This window comes from Astatotilapia calliptera, chromosome 19, assembly GCF_964374335.1.
Source record: "Astatotilapia calliptera chromosome 19, fAstCal68.1, whole genome shotgun sequence".
NCBI lineage: Eukaryota > Metazoa > Chordata > Actinopteri > Cichliformes > Cichlidae > Astatotilapia > Astatotilapia calliptera.
Genome location: NC_137440.1, coordinates 21326907 through 21343691, shown reverse-complemented (window position 1 = coordinate 21343691; position 16785 = coordinate 21326907). Strand labels below are relative to the sequence as shown.

At 41.0% G+C, this 16785-nt stretch overlaps 1 protein-coding gene across 1 annotated transcript in view; it reads right to left on the bottom strand.

Moving 5' to 3' along the window:
• ppp2r3a (protein phosphatase 2, regulatory subunit B'', alpha) overlaps positions 1–16343 on the bottom strand; it is a 63617-nt gene extending 47274 nt beyond the window's left edge. Inside the window, exon 1 of the mRNA XM_026153017.2 lies at positions 16126–16343. The gene's annotated coding sequence lies outside the window, so the exon portion shown is untranslated. The remainder of the gene's footprint in view (positions 1–16125) is intronic.
• Positions 16344–16785: the final 442 nt, after the last annotated feature.

Sequence of the window (16785 nt, the reverse complement as noted above, 5' to 3'; positions counted from 1 at the left end):
GCAGAATGACAAGTTTTATATATATTTCTTTGTATTCAAATTCATGTAAACAGGAAACAAAGGTATACACTCTACACATTTTCCCTTATACATTAACAGTCTTGAGGTGTAATTTCTCACTACTGGAAATGTATAGTCACAAACGCACACTTCTGGTCCCTCAGGATTTGGCTCTTTGAGCAACAGTTACAGTGTGACTGTTTTAGCCTTTGAAGTCAGGAGTCAGTAAACCTCTGGGAAACTGGCTTCGATTCTCGCTCAGTCTCCACCCCTCACTTTGCAACTACAGAGAAGCTTTCCAAAAAGCCTCATTATAAAGTCAAGAGGGGAACTTCTAGTTAAAGTGATCTATTCAAAAAGGCCTTGGGCCTTTGTGTCAAGTTAAGTCCAAAGATTTCATCTTCTTTTAGGAAATACTGGCTCACTTCAAAAGCATCAGTCATTCGTTTCAGTCTATAAAAGCTTCCCATCATTTCAGCTCTTTCTCCCTATGACACACTGCACTGTTTGGGATTAAGACTGGGTTTTAGCAAAAAGAGATATTCCGACTGCGAAATAGAGGAAGTCCATCATGCTTAGAGAAACAGAAAGGAAAGGAGAGGTACTCTGACATTTTGAGGGGGAAAAAAACAACACATGCAGTTCTTTTTGTCATAGCTACTCAGTTCCTAATGTATTCATATATCCCTTCAGAAACAGCTGCAAATGCAAGAAAGAAAGAAAGAAAGAAAGAAAGAAAGAAAGAAAGAAAGAAAGAAAGAAAGAAAGCAATGCAGTTTATTTTTCTTTACCTCTAAAGATTGCAAAATTAGAAGGGATGAAAAGAGAACCCACTGGCTAAACAGAGGCAATCTATAATCATTCATCTTGACTAAAAAGGGAAGGTTTTGGATTCCCGGAGACAGACAACAACAAAGACAGAAGACTTTGTGTGCAAGCCACTATAACATGACTTATGAGAAAAGAGTCTGACAGTGCGCTAGGGTGTGATTAATATGCTCTAAGTTTATGTCACATCCATTGGAGGCTGAGGAAAAGGAGGGCATCCAGAGGGCAGCGTTGGCATCCTCAAGTGCTCAGCATATATATATATATGATGCCTGGGGGTAAAGTGGTCTGCATTCCACTGATGCAGCTTAAATGATGGATATCTTAGATACCTACACTCAGTGTCATGGTCTCTAGTTCTTAACAGCTTGCCTTGCCAGAGGGGGAATCTTAACACTCAACTTCTATCCTCACCTCCTTTGCCCCTTCAAACCCATGCAAGCCAGAAAATATACAGTTCGATTCCCATTCTTCTAGACATGCAACAGAAACAAAGAGATACAATGGATTTTCCCCATTGCACAGACTGTCAATTCTTTTCTTCAATTATTTAAAAAACAAAGGAAAAATAAGAATATTTTCTTGTTCATCTTGTTTATTTTCTAGTTTAGGTCATATTCACGACGTGTTACACAGCTGGGTACACAAATCAGGATTGAAACTAATAACTGCTCTTGTTGTAAGTTTATCCGTCGATGATTTTCTCGACCAGCAACAATGACTACGGCAAGTTTTAGCTGCTCTGTGTCCTCAGCACTGCATGCAAAATTGATCTTTAGCTGGTAGGTTTTTTTTCACCATTAAAATCCACTCTGATGATTTCACAGCATCAAAGACACGCACATTAAATATAAAAACAGTCTGCCTCTGCAGTTATTGTCCACCTGTCTTTTGAAAATTGGATGTGGGGTTGAAGTGTATTGCTGTGAATCGAGGACTATGTATTGGCATGCAAGGTAGCAGCTAGCAAGTCTGCCAAAGGCATTAACCTGGCCTCAAGGCTCCACAGATCCCAATCTGATCGAGGATCCTGGATGTGCTGGAGAAAGTCTGATGAAAGATATGCTACATCCTAGTGCCAGACACCGCTGGGCCCCCCAGACAACTTGTGTACAGACTCCAGTGGGTTTGACTAGTTAGGCTGCAGTTTTAATGTTGCCTCTGGGCTTTGTAAATAGTAATAATGCATAAAAATGCTGAGTGCTTAATTAATTTTCCTTGTAAGTGGTAAATGCACTGGTTCTTATATAGCTCTTTTCTACTCTGAGTACTCAAAGCACTTTCGCAACTTGCCTCATTCACCCATTCACACACATTTATACTCCTAAGGATTAGAAACACATACAAATTCACCCAGATAGTTTTGAGTGATCTTACAAAAATTCAACATGCAACACTGAGAAAACACCTTCAACCTGCAGAGCAAAAGAAATTCCCTGCGATCACGCGTGATCTGAAAGTTGATGGAGACGAGCCGGAAAATGAGAAGGCTCTATCTTCTGTTTCGACTGTTTCTTCGCTCCGACCCCTAACAATAAAGTTCAGCTTTCATTTGTTTGGCTGTATTCATATATGCATGCGTGTGCTTAAACATACACTGTCTGAACTCCAGGGCATGTGAACACAAACTGTACGAATTATGTGAAGGAGCCTGAATTTTAAACGCCGAAACAATTTTTAAGCATCTTTACAGTTTACATTATGATGAGTCATCTTGTATGAGTACAGTGCATGTGAGGGAAAGTAGGAACTTTCTTTCTTTGTGTATTTGTGTGTTTTGCCCTTGAACTATGGGAATGAGTTTATCAACAACAACAACAACGACGACGCAATCCAAGCCCTCCCTGAGGAAATGAATGTTAAAAGCCACTCTGGTTCCCATGAGCACTCTGCCCACGCATACTGTCACTAGATTGTGTTGGTTTCTATTGTGAAACTCTATACAATGTTGCTACAAATAAACCCATATATCACTGCTTAATCACAACGTTACCATGACGAAATTGCAGAGTAATTACACACACGGGCCACATCAATGTAGTCAACATGCACTTCAGTGTTTCTGAGATGAACGCTTCAGAACTCAGTCTTTAATCAGGTTGCAATGAGAAAGTACATGGGGTTGTATTATTATTCTAATTGTAGGTCATTTTAATGTTTAGTATGTATGCATGCCACACTCTCTGTGACTTATAAACATACTTTTGCAATCTAGCTTTACAAATTACCGCAGTGGGTCTGTGCACTAAACTAAAAGGCACTAAACATGACTGATCAAAAACAGAGCCATTTTATGTGCACACTATTGCATAAAACAAGTACGGCTAAAACTAAATCTAGATGTTTTCAATCAAGAAGCTGTTGCTAATTAACCACAAACACAAAACCTTTGCTAGCCTTAAAGAACTATTTCGCTGCAGCCATGCTGGCATGAAACATTGGTAAACGCAGGTGTTACTAATGACATTAATGTAGGATCTGTTCCATTTAGGTACAAAACCCTGCTAATGTGATTAGCCACATCTGTCTTTACCTATAATTTCATGCTGTGAAATAGGTCTATTGTTCCTAAAGGATCAGTGCGCACATTTGTCCAACATTAAAAGCCTCTGTAAATGCCACTAATTCCCTTTATTAATGGCTACAAACAGCTGCGAGGGACAGCAAGCTTTTAGTGTCACAAAATGTGGCAGAAGTATTTAAATTAGGGTAAATTAGAGCCCTCACTTTGGATTAGTATTTAATACCAGGTGATATACTGAAGGGTTGATAACAACAGAGAAAATACTTAGTGTATATTACTGCTGTAACCTTCATGCTCCATGAATATTGTGAGCACATATAAATTAATTATCAACATGTGAAAAAGAAAGTTTTCATATGCTTCTCTACACCTCTGCTGCCTCTACAGGAATTAAAAGGGTAAGTGGGATCCAGAAAAACGTCATCAGCAATACAGATTTGGCGTTTTGCTGGTCTGAAGCATTCAGGTGTGTGTTAACACAATGTCACAATCTTCCCAGGAGTCACAGGAAGTTTACGCCAAGGTCAGTCTGCGCAATGCTCAAAGAAACTGATCAAGAACTACATCTTAGACTCTACAGGCCTGAGTTCACATGTTAAATGTAAAAGCTGATGACAGTGCATACAGAAAAAGATTGAATAATTATGGTTTGATTGGAAGGAACAGATGACCACTAAAATAGAGATGCACAGTGCCATGTTTGGTGAAAACCAAACGCCGCATATCGGCATAAAAACCTCATACCAATCAACAACTGACTGTTTGTTTTGCAGCCACGGTACTCGAGCATCTTGCAGTCATTGAGTCAATCATGAATTTCTCTGTAAACCAAAGTATTCTAGAATAAAATGTGAAGGCATCTGTCTGACAGCTTAAAAGCTTTGTCCCAACCGGGTCATAACAGGCCAGGAAATCTACAAAAGATTGGCTGAAAAAGAAAATAATTAAGGTGTTGCAACAGCCCAGTCAAAGTCCAGACCTCAGCCTGACTGAAATGTAAAGGGACCTTAAGAGAGCCGTGCATAAACGAATGCCCACTGTAAGGAATGAAGCAGTGCTGTAAAGATGAGTGGGCCAAAATTCCTTGACAATGATGTGAGAAACTGATAAAGTCAGGTCTTGTGTGGAAAAAGCTCAGTTAGACAGCTCCAGTGGTTATCTTCCAAATAACAGATGTGGATGCAAAATCTTCCCTTTGTGTTAATATGCCTCCCCTATGAGTCAGCAAGCAAACACTAAGCAAAGAGGGAGTTTGCAAAACTCTCTGTTGCACATTGCAGCTGGGACTGGATATATTACAAGCTGTACTGTTAACTGTGCAAAGAGTGACAATGGCTGACTACAGATAAAAGGGTGATCTGCTTGAATTTGGCTTCCACATCATGCGTCCTAAAAAGAAAAAAAAAAAGAACAAAGAACAAAGCCAATGAAGCTACAAAGAAATCAAAAAAAATGAAAGAAAGATGGGCAGCAAAGAAAGATTGTACAGGCTGTACAGTGAGTGTGCAGGTGATACAGCCACAGCTGCAGATGTACAACAAGCTTTGATTCACTGCAGTTCAAACACATAGCAGGAGAATCACCTCACTGATGAAAGAGCGCCAGTGATATCAAACTACCACATCTTGGCTCTCCCAGGTGTGACACACACACACACACACACACACACACACACACACACACACACACACACACACACACACACACACACACACACACAATAAACTGAGAGTTCTTAGAGAAAAAAAAAAGTGAAAGCATGGAGATATTTACACCAGCATTAAGAGAATGGGTGCAGGTATGTGCAGCAGTTCTTACATCCCCTACTGTACATGGACAGATATTGTAACATACACACATACCATTATTCAGCTTGGATCAAAGACAGTGACTGTAAGGTCTCTGCTGTTTATCTCCCTAAGGGGATTGTGCCTAGACAGATGAGAAGTCAAAAGGAAGAAGATATGGGGTGAATTTTTTTTTTTTTAAATGGACTAACAGTGTTCAGTCAGAAAACAGATGATGGAGATGTGGGAGACAGAATAAAAAAGCAGGAGGAAGCACAGAAAGGGGGGGAAACAGACAGAATGAGAGTGAAAGAGTGAGAGAGCAAAGGGCATAGCAGACATGGTTACTCATATAAAATGAGTCGAAATCAGTTAAACTTGTGTGTCCTCTTTCCTTTTATCTGTTAAGTCTGCTTCAAGACCAGTAAACCAACTAGAAAAATGGGAGTGACAAGCTATCATCCAGCTGCCAAGAGAATTTTAAGTAGACCGTAAGGCTAAAATGCCTCATTCCCAACAGATGGACTCCAGCGAATAAACAGGCTTCCTGAATGTAAAAAGGACAGAAAAAAGCTGAGATTGTGTTTTATTGTCAGTAAATGTCACTCATTATTTCAGGAAAAAAGGTTTAAGAATCAAAGAAACTCCAGGGCACATTTCCAGGCACACTTACAGAAGCAAGCAACGACAGGTGTGACCCATCTCAGAGTTTTTCTTTTAATAGTGTGAAAGGCAAAAATCACAAGAAATTTCAGGGCTTTTGCAAAACGGAGCCTTACCGCGCTACCCATCACACCAAACCCATCTAATTTTTAAAATGAATCCACTTAAAGTCTGAAAAATATTTTCCACCACTGGTAAGATTTTATCCAAATTGTAGCTCTGCTTAACAGAGTCGGGGAAGCGCTTCTGATGGCTTTCCAATACATTAGAAAGAAAGAGGAAGACGGAAAACAAAAAAAGGATTTGAGGATTTTGTGGGTCTCAGCTCTCAGCACGACACAGCTCTAACTATCAGTTGAAGTTGCTCTCATCTGTCTGGTGTCTGTGCAAGTCTGTCTCACAGTGGGGATCCAGCACTGTCTGTAGCCATGGAAACCACAAGGATGTAGCACTGACAGTCATAGCACTATTATACAGATGCCCCCCTCCCTCCAACCACGTACGCACACTCACAAGGAAAATCCAATGATCAAAGTAACAGCGAAGTCACATTTTGTGTCCTCGAGAGTCTGCTGCGACTTTGCCGCTTTACTTGTTGTATTAAAAGAAACTTTAGAACCATATTTGTTTTGGATGGCAGGATGATCTCTCGTGCTTCTCCTGCAGCTCTGCTTCACATTGATGCAAGTGCTGAGTCCTCCGCTGCTGGCAAAGAAGCAACTCCACAAGGGTTGTTCAAGTTCAACGAGTAGCTCAAGGGCATCTTGACCTGTTTACTTTATGGCTGTTTACTCTGCTCACCCAGTCTTCCCCTGCTTTTCTAAAACCAGCTCACTTGTAGTTATGTACCCACAGCAACAGCTACAGCCACCCAACCTTAAAAACTTCTCCCCGGGAACCCCAGCCAAGAAAAATGAGCCACAGAGGTAATAACCTTCTACCTCACGGAGCAGAAATGCTGTGGCAACACAGTTCTGTTAGTAGCAAACAAACCATTTTGCACAACATACTGTATAAGAGTCAATCAGTCAAATTAAAATAGCTACAGGGTTTTATGAAGGTGGGAAAATGATTTGGTTAAGGACAATAAGAGCAGTGAAAACAACAGGGAAGACAGAAGTGTGAGAAGTGAGACAGAAAGGAAGAAAAGGAGGCACCAAATTAAGTGCTGAAGTTGCAAAGAGGTGGTCAGAGTATATAGCGGGCATAGAAAGGCCAGGAAATGAGTGGTACACTTTAAGCAACAAATGTGACGTATGGCTTACATAAATGAGGATTTTGGAGCCTTAGTCACTAGTAGCTTTTTTGTATTGTGAAATAAGACGGAAAACATGATGCTATAGTTGAATTGTATATACGCAAAAATTCCAGCAGATGGAAATTATGCAAGCACTGTCTAGAAATGAAGGCTTACCCTTTCCTCACAGAAACGCAGCTGCTGCAAATCAAGTCACGTAAAATATTTTCTAAATGCCATAAAATCAGCAGATCTACATGAGTTTATCTAATGTTTGCTAAAGATTACTTTGTTATGAAGCCGTTTCACTCTCTCACACACACACACACACACACACACACACACACACACACACACACACACACACACACACACACACACACTTAAAGCCACTAGTGGTCAGACTGGCAGGCAGGAAAGAAGCTTGAATGTGCTGGGATTTGACCAGTTTACCGTATACAGGCTGCCAAAAATCCACCACACACACACGTACACTAAAACACATACCCCTGCTTCATCCAACCACGACCTCAAAGTGTGTGTGCCTGTACATGTCTATCTATGCGCTCCTACTGTATATGCGACCTCGTATTTGTGTGTGTACGCAGGCCTGGATATCTATATTTACTGTGTGTGTCTCTGACTGAGTGACTGTGCTGGCGTCCTAAGTGTCTATGTACGGGAGTGGAGAGTTAGAGACACACTATAAACAATATAGGGACTCCCTTGGCTTGTGTTTACTGACCGGGATAAAGGCTGTCATTCCTCTCTCAGCACCAACCTACTTCCGCCTCCGTACAACTAGAAAGAGGGAGAGGTGCACTTAAGCCTTGGCAATGTCAGAGCGATCTTATCTTGCCAATAAAGCTTCTTGAATGGATTTAGATTAAACTGAGGGGAAAAAACAAGAGCGGGCACTGGTGCATTTGAGTTGTCTCTTCCTCAGAAAGACTGCCGCCCTTCTCCTCCTCCCCTTCTTCTCTTCCAAACTTGCATGTTAATGTACTTACAGCTTGCAGGACCTTAACTCTGTCCCAAGACACAGGCTGGCATAATAAACAAGAGCCTGAAATAATCTCTCCCCCTAGTTCCCTGGTGGTATTTTAGTGGGGAAGCAAATTCACAATGGTGGATCGAATTATTTACCCACATTTCTGTCTTTCCAATTCCCTCACCCTGTGAGTTTTTCTGGCAGCCTTTCCTTAACGTCTCTGTGCTTCTCTTTCTAACTCGCCATTTCTCCATTTTTTCCCCTCTTGTCTTTGTCCATCTGTGGTAGCCAGTGAGACGCATGGTCTACCCACACTGACCAGTTAAACACCCCTTTGCCTCTGTCACTTAGTCAGCCTGTCTGCTATACAGCTCAGGGTATCGCAGGCCAAGCCATCGCACTGAATGAAGGGGCAAAGGTGCACAAAGTCTCCTCATGATGTCACGGACGCGGATGTGCCTCATGACATTTTGACAGTCTTTTCCTGCTCTGTCTTGTTTACCTTCCAAGACTGTCATTTCAACAAATTTACACCTTGAATGAGTGCAACCACTCTATAAACTCAAAACAATTCTCATAAATGCACCTTAATGCAGCACAGGCTTCAATTGTTTCCACTGTGAGAGAACCTAAAAGAGGAGAGGTAATGAAAAGAGCAGGAGAATCAAAACAAGCATAAAAAGCTGCAATAAAATATTTTTAGCCTCAAACCCATTCATGTCTGGAACTAGGGCCAAGAAGAACCACACCACCATGACTATGAATGGTCCTGTTAGTCTCTCTTTTACTTTCTCGCTTGGCAAGTGCCCTGCCACTGGAGGAATGCCTGGTTTGTATTCAGATGTGCGTGTAAATGCACGTATGTGTGACAGTGCATAGAGTCTGGACAAAGAGCTCCAGTGTGGACAACAGGACACAATCAACCACTCAATGGATAGCCATTAACTCATCACACACAAACGCACACACAAATTCCAGAGTTCACAGATGAGAAGCAGCGACATTCAGAACCAACCAGCCAATGAGCACGAGCGTGCTTTACTGCGGCTACAATGGAGCCAGTCAATGGGGCTGTAGAGTGATTGTGGGAGATCTCTGAATTACCGTGTCAGGATCTTCATCACTTTCTCACTAATCTTCATCCTCGCTCCCTCAACCTCTTTTTATTTTGTCCTACTTCCTTTTTCCCAGGGTGGATCTCTCAGTGGTTAAAGGTAGCTAGGAGAGGCCACTGGGCACAGTCCACCTCCCACTCGCTTGTGCATGAATCACTCCATTGTGGCTGTGCTCTATTCCTAACGCTGTTTTCAATTTTAGAACTCTTCTGTTTGGCCTTATTTTGACAACCACATGCTAATTATGTTTTTGTTTTTATTGTTGTTCCCCGTTTGAACAGTCATAAGAAACAGGTAAATAATGCATATCACCATGTGTATCGCAAGATTGACCAAGTTAAAATCTAGTTGCATGCATATAGGACTTTTTTTTAAGTCACACAAAGGTTTACCGAGTATTGTTATCAACTTTGTAATTATACTGTTGTCTAATTATAACGACCACTGTCATGGAAACACTACACCATAACACAAACCTGCCGGTAGCTGGTATAACCCTACCTTTACCCCTTTGATTGCAATCTCCTCAGTTGCTTCTATCTGGATTTCTCTTTCCTCATTTCTCTGAGTTGCTAGCTTTCAGAAATCAAGCCATAAAATAATTGTATGCCTTCCAAAAAAAACCCCAAAAAACAATTAACTATTTGGGCGGCACTTGAGCACCTGAAGGCAAAAGGCTGTGGTTACTAAACTGAGTAACTTCAGCTTATTGACATGCAGCTTCCCCAAAACACCCACACCCACTTCTCACTATCACACTCACACTTTCCCTGTCATGTCTTAATTTTTAGCAGCCGGCAGTGTTACACGGAATATGAGACGACCACCCACCTACCCACACACACACTAGACACATGTTTCTGGGAAATGTGAATGAATGTGTCACAAAAAAGGCCATGAAGACACTCAATACAATACGGCCTTGTGCTACAATGATGAGTTACACAGCTTTGTGTGTTAGTGTGTGTGCACGTGGGTGTGTGTGCTTGCACAACCAAGGGCAGGCAAGCGCATGTGGGTGCAGAGAGCTACATAAATCACACTCAGAATCAATTAGAAAGCATAAATGTGAGAAGGCCAACAGCAGTCGGTGTCCTGGTACTCGGTTTAATGTTGGCTTGACTACAGACACACCACACCCTCACCATCCCACCACGTGCGCGCACACACTCACACACATCTAGACTTAAAGCCAGACACAAACACTCAGAGAGTTTGGGTGTGGATGTGATGCAACTGATAATTTTGCATGAAAGTAATCCAAAAATGAAATGTGATTAACATTTTCATGCCACTGGATTCTTTCTTCTCTTTATATGGCTTAAAAACTGTGATTCGCACACAGCAGCTGTCTGACAGAGAGCCGAACACTGGATGAGGATCTCGTTTTTAAAAAAGTTTTTGCGTGCCTATGTTAGTTCAAACACAGTTTTCTTTTGTATTTCTTTCCTGTTACATAACCAACTAGACTCCTATTATATACCATCTTGCATGTTTGTGAGGATTTAGCATTCACAGAGTCACCAAACAAATGCATTTACTGAGTGCATGTTGTTAAGAGAACAGTGTCTACTATTGGAGGTAATTTCACTATTTAACAATACAAAACACTAATTAAAAAGAGATGTAGGTTTACAGAATTCTGCATGAGAAGAAACAACAAAAGTGAAAAACTGCAATGTGCAATACACATTTTTTTTATGTCCATCAGTGTTACTGTTACTTTTTTAAAAAATATGCTTTAACGTGTTGTATTTTCACAAAGTTATAAAAAACAGATTAAAGAACAGGCGTGTCCTGGTTCTGCCCCCAGGGTCTCCACCCAGTTGGACTCACCTCAGTCAGGAGGCAACCTGGAGAATAAATCCCTAGGGTGGTGTAGGAATAACTCTGACTCAAACCCCACAGCCTGTCCATGGATGGATGGATGAATGCATGGATGGATGGGTTAAAGAACCAGTGGTCAAAACAGAGTCAAAAGACTGAAAGACCCTCACTTCTACTTTTTCTCTTTAAAACACAGGATACAAAGGCTTCCCCAAACTGCAGGAGCACCTTTATTTAGACCTTTCTGGTTACTGAATGCCTTGAGCTACTCAAATTCCACAATCTTACTTTGCAGCAGAGGCCTCCAAATCCTAATTCAGTTAAATCTTGATGAAATTAGTAAGGTTAGTTTCTCAGAGCTCTAAAATCTCCCTCCTGAGCTGAAAGAGGCAAAAATAACCCTAGAGTAACAGCACAAGAACAGCGCATGACACCTGATGAAGGTTTAATGGACATTCCCACTGAATGCATTGTTAAAAAAGTCAAATGAAAAGAAAGTTTAAAAAAAAAAAAAAAAAAAAAAAACCACACACACACTTATAGGTAATATAACACCCCACTCACATCCCACACCTCTGAAAATAAACAATCCTAAAATCCAATCTAGCCCCGGAGACAAGTTTAATCAAATAAAGTTGCATATTTTTATATAGCGCAAATCCCCAAATGCAAATCTGAGTTTTCAACAAATTGCAAAAATAGCACCTTCCATCCTCAGCTTTGATAATGACGAGTTCCTCAAAAATCCTCTCTAACAATGGAAAAAAACAAGGTACTGTAAAAAATAATAATAATTGCATCGCTCATAAAGCACAGACATAATCAATGAAAGTAGAGGAATTCACACAATTAGTAGTCATATTTGTGCTTTTCAGACATATGGAATATTAGCATCATATATAAACATCATATGCTCACATCAAACTCTCTTTGTCAAATTCCCACAGGTGATTTATATTCAGAGTTAATCTGTTATTTGTTGCCTTTGCCTTGGTAACAAGAGATGTTGTACTTAATACCTAAAACAGCTATAAATAGACCAAACATGAACAAGAATCAAACAGGACAGTGTGAGTCTGCAGTTTGTGACTCAGCCCACTGAGCCAAGCTACATCTGTCTGTGTGAACCCACCACAACCACATTCATTACTAAATTACATCAGGACACTCCCAAAGTACTCCAATGGGGATATTGTTGCTAGGCACTTACTGTCCTTCTACGCCTATGTGAGAGCTGGACGAAAACCAGATTAATATCACACACCCTTAGTAGTGCGCACAAAAATACATACACACACACACACGGGCAAAGATCCACACACACAGGCACCTGCGAAAAGACACACATCTGTGAGGTGAGAAATCGCATAAATACAGTTCCAAACTCTCTCTCGCCTATCCGCCCACCGTTCCACTCAAAGTAGGTGATCAACTTACAGAGAAGTTAAAATAATTAATAGTTAGAATAATAACAAACCAAACCAATCTCCTTTGCAATATGCAGGTGAAAGGAAAGAAGAGGAAGGGACCAGGACTGTATTCACTTGAATAATCATCAAATGTACACTTTCAAATGATGGATTAAGAATAGGACAGGAAATCTCAGCTTCTCAGTATCAAGAACTGTAACACTTTGGAATCATTTAATATAAAAGGAAACAACCGTCGCTAATCAGTGAAGAGAGAAGAACCCAAACTGCTCGGCCTCTCTCACGCTCTCACACTTACTTTATACTAGTGGTGAATATATGTAGAGCCTGCGATGCAGTTTACTCTGATGCCATACCTGTGCAGGCTTTGACGCTAACATATAGCTACATTTCTAGGGAGGTACATGTCAGGTTATAGTGCAGGGTTTCAAAAGGGTCTGCGGTTACAAAGTACCTGTTATGTATAAAGTATTATTCCCCTGTTAAGTGTGAATGTACTAATTATCCTCCTGTGGGTTGAGACTCAGACACACTATTTGAAAAGTATTTGACCACACCTCTTAATCTTCCAATGTTGGTGTTTTCAGGCCCATTGCCTCAGTTGTATAAAATCATAAATGCCTTTACAAACATTTGTGAAAGAAGGGCCATTCTAAAGAGATTGTAATAGTCCATGAAATTTCTTCCCTCCGAGATATTTTATGATCAAAAATAAGCGGTATTACAAGGTGGAAGTGATTAGAAGCCTGATCAACTTAATCACAAAGTGGCAGCCCATGTAAAGTTGCAGAGCAGGTTCAGAGTGAGTGGTGTGGCATATAGTGTCTAAAAGTCATTAAATCACTGCTGACCCAACAACTACAGAGCTCCAAATCTCCGGGTTTTCAAGACCAAGCAGCTCGTGTACATGTAATGTGTAGGTGGCCCAGTTCTTTTGTGCATGTAGTGTAAGTTTACCCATTGATTCAGGCCGTGAGCTAACTTAACATCACATTTCACAAGGGGAAAGCATTGCTCAGCCCACTGGTGACAAGAAGAAAAACATGCACATGCAAATTTTATTTGTTCTCTCAATAGCATTCATTCTATTAAATGTGTTCTAACACACACGCTTACACAAGAGATACGTTATAAATTGATGTGCTGGCTCTAAAAATGAACTCAACAATTATTTGAAACAAATGAAAAATATTGTTTATTAAATCAGCAAAGTGATGCGTTGTTGCAGTCCCAGTTAGACCTAAATTAATACACTGGTCTGTCACAGATATATAGTATTGATGTATATGCTGTCCAATGCATGCTGATATAAAAACTGTTTGTGAACCTTTCCAACAAAAGAAGATGCAGGAAAAGACACTAGAAGTAATTTATGTTATTGCACAATCTCAGTGTGTACAGCTGCTAATTAGTATGACAAAGAAACTACTGTAAAGTAAAAGAATGACTCCACAATTTTGTCTCTCACATATAACTATAACAACGTGCATGCATGTTTCAAAGGTACATCGGCCAATGTATCGATAAACTTTAACTCCCTAAAAAATAGTCAGACTCTTCTTTTCTGAAACAGATCAAGTATCAGACGAGAACAATTCATATTTAAAATTAAAAAAAATCAATGTCCTTTCTAAATTTGCTAGTTCCCGGTCTGCTTAGTTACAGTTATGCCAACTAAATTTGAACACAAAAGGAATCTCGTGCATATACTGCACATTTTTTTGCCAAACGTTATGAGTCCAACATTGCTGTGCGGTTCTGTTTTGAATTTACTGCGGTCGGCTAGTGTTTCTTCACCTTAACTTACTAAATCATTAAAGGAGTTTCGAAATCTGCTTGAGCATAGAAAGGAAAAGCTGAATTAGTGCCTCCTTTCCATTCACAACACACACAAAAAAAAACAGGAAATCTTTACATTTGAAAAGCCAAGCCCTGAGACTCTTAAGGAGTCAATTACTTACTGAATACAATAACTTAAATTAAAAAGATATATATGAAAAACAAATATTTTACATCTGTCACTGATGATTAGAACAAGATAAGTATGTGAAAATGTGACAAGGTCTGGTGATGCAACACATACACACACACACCCAAACATCCACATTCCCAAGAGTTCAAGCAGAGCAGTCTTTGTGGCCTTTAAAGAGTCAGTGTGTCCAGCCAGGCTCGAGTTACGGCAGACAAGATCCTCTCATTCCTTCTCCCTCTCTCTTTCTCTCTCTAACACACACACACACACACACACACACACACACACATCCAGTGAACAGGCCAGGGAGCCACAAGAAAGAATTGGTTTGTTGCTCCCCTCTCTGACTCATTCCTACCACTCTCCACTCTACAATAAAAGGAATAGCTATACAACTGACAGGCTATATGTCAAGCCCTGGACTGTGTTGATTGCTTATACAGTCCTTCAGAAATGCATCCCTATGAGCATCTCTGTGCTCATAGGGATGAAGAAATAATAATTTTCAAAGCCTGGAATAAGGAATATAACAATAAAAGCTTTTCTGCTGTGACTAATTCACTTTTATATCTAAGCTGTTCACTTCCAGCAATAAGTTGAATCAGTATTTTGATAAACACCTATAGAACTACTTAGAAAACAAGATAATACAATTACACACTCGTGCATAGCCGGGACTGAAATCAAATGGTGAAGTAGATGCAAGGAGATGACGCATGTACTGCAAAGCATCAATGAGAAAAAACACACTGACAATGTCACAGGTGGGAAAGTGCTATTTGTGGGTTTTTAAAATAAAGTGTCTTTCAGGTGTGTAAGCTACAGCGGGCTTCAAAGGGCACAAAAATCTAAGAACTGAGGTCATTACGGGTCATCACTAAAAGAAAAGGCAGGAATTATAACAGAAGATGCCTCTCATAGTGTGTGTGCTTATGTGCATGTGTGTGTGTGTCACATCTATTCTAGGAGAATACCGGGGGAGAGACCCTGTGACTGACCCCCACCTCACACGATATGACAGGATATCGCCGCAGTGGCACGGACACACAAACATATATGCGCACAAACAAACACATTATGGGAGTGTCGTTTCCATATTGGAGACACATAGTAATAAACAGCAATTTTTGGTTTAAAAATGTTTCACGCGTGTATTTCCGCGTGGAAGGTGCTATAGGAGTAAACATTTATTTAACAATTATGCACTGTGCACTCAGAAAAAAGGCATTTTACATAAATCCTTTAATTAGTCGTTCTCTGTGAGGCTCTTGGACTCCCAACGTGGGGGAAATCGTTTATAGTACCCAGAGCATCATAAATACGATCAAAATAACTTACAGAATTGCTTTTAAATCCAGACGTTAAGTTCATTTACGCCACAAAGTCAAGTTACCTGAGCGCTTCAGCAGCTTTCCCGCAAGGTTTCGCTCACAGCTTCCGTGCTGTTTGCAGCGGGCAGGTTCAAAGATCCGCTACAATCTGCGCGTCCAATCTCCAAACTTCCTTTCACACGACTGGAGGATCCCCCACTGAAGTGAAAGGGCACTTGTGCGAATTTGCACGCACCATTACGCGCGCGCAAAGACAAATACCCCCAATAAACACGCCCCAGTTATGAAAAACCCCGCAGCTGATGGTACAGGCGACCCCCCCTCACCACCCTTACAATGCAGCGGGGACGGCGGTAATCGCACGGTAAAGTTTTCCAAACAGGGACAAGGGAAAGCGCTCATTCTGACCGCATCGCTTACCTTCGTCTCCCCTCCTTAACTCCTTCAGCCGTTTCCAAACTCTGTCACGACAAGGCTCGACGCAGACTGCGAAACCGAACAGCCGCTTTTCGGGTAGCCGGGGAAGAGCGGAGAAAGCATACGGAGGTTTGCTTCAACACGCAGAGGCTCCGTGTGTGTGACAGAGAGGGATTGTGTGTATGAGTGTGTGAACGCTCATGGAGAGAATGAGCAGAGAGAAGAGAGCCGGGGAACTTAGGGGGGAGTTCCCGTGAACATACCGGCGGGGCGGAGGCTCCGGCAGAGTGACGGCTGGCTTACGTTTGCAGCTCTTTAGCAGCCTGGATAGGATATTAGTAACCCAGGTTACCAGCGTTCAAAAGTAGCCAGGATACGTGTATTTACCCAAGTATACGCAGTATCCATGCATCTGCTTTTGACGTGTGCTGTTTTACGTCGTATTTCTTTTTCTTCTGTATTTTATCACTTTTCTGCATATCTAATGTGCACCTATAGTTAAAACATATGAGATTACAAATTATTATTATAATACCCATTTTTAATCAGGGCTGAAACCACACTGTATTTTTATGATCCATATGCTGATAGGTTTCTTAGCTGATTAATGCTTTGGGGTAGCGCAGGAAAGTCAAACATAAGCCCCGAGGGCCAGAATGGGCC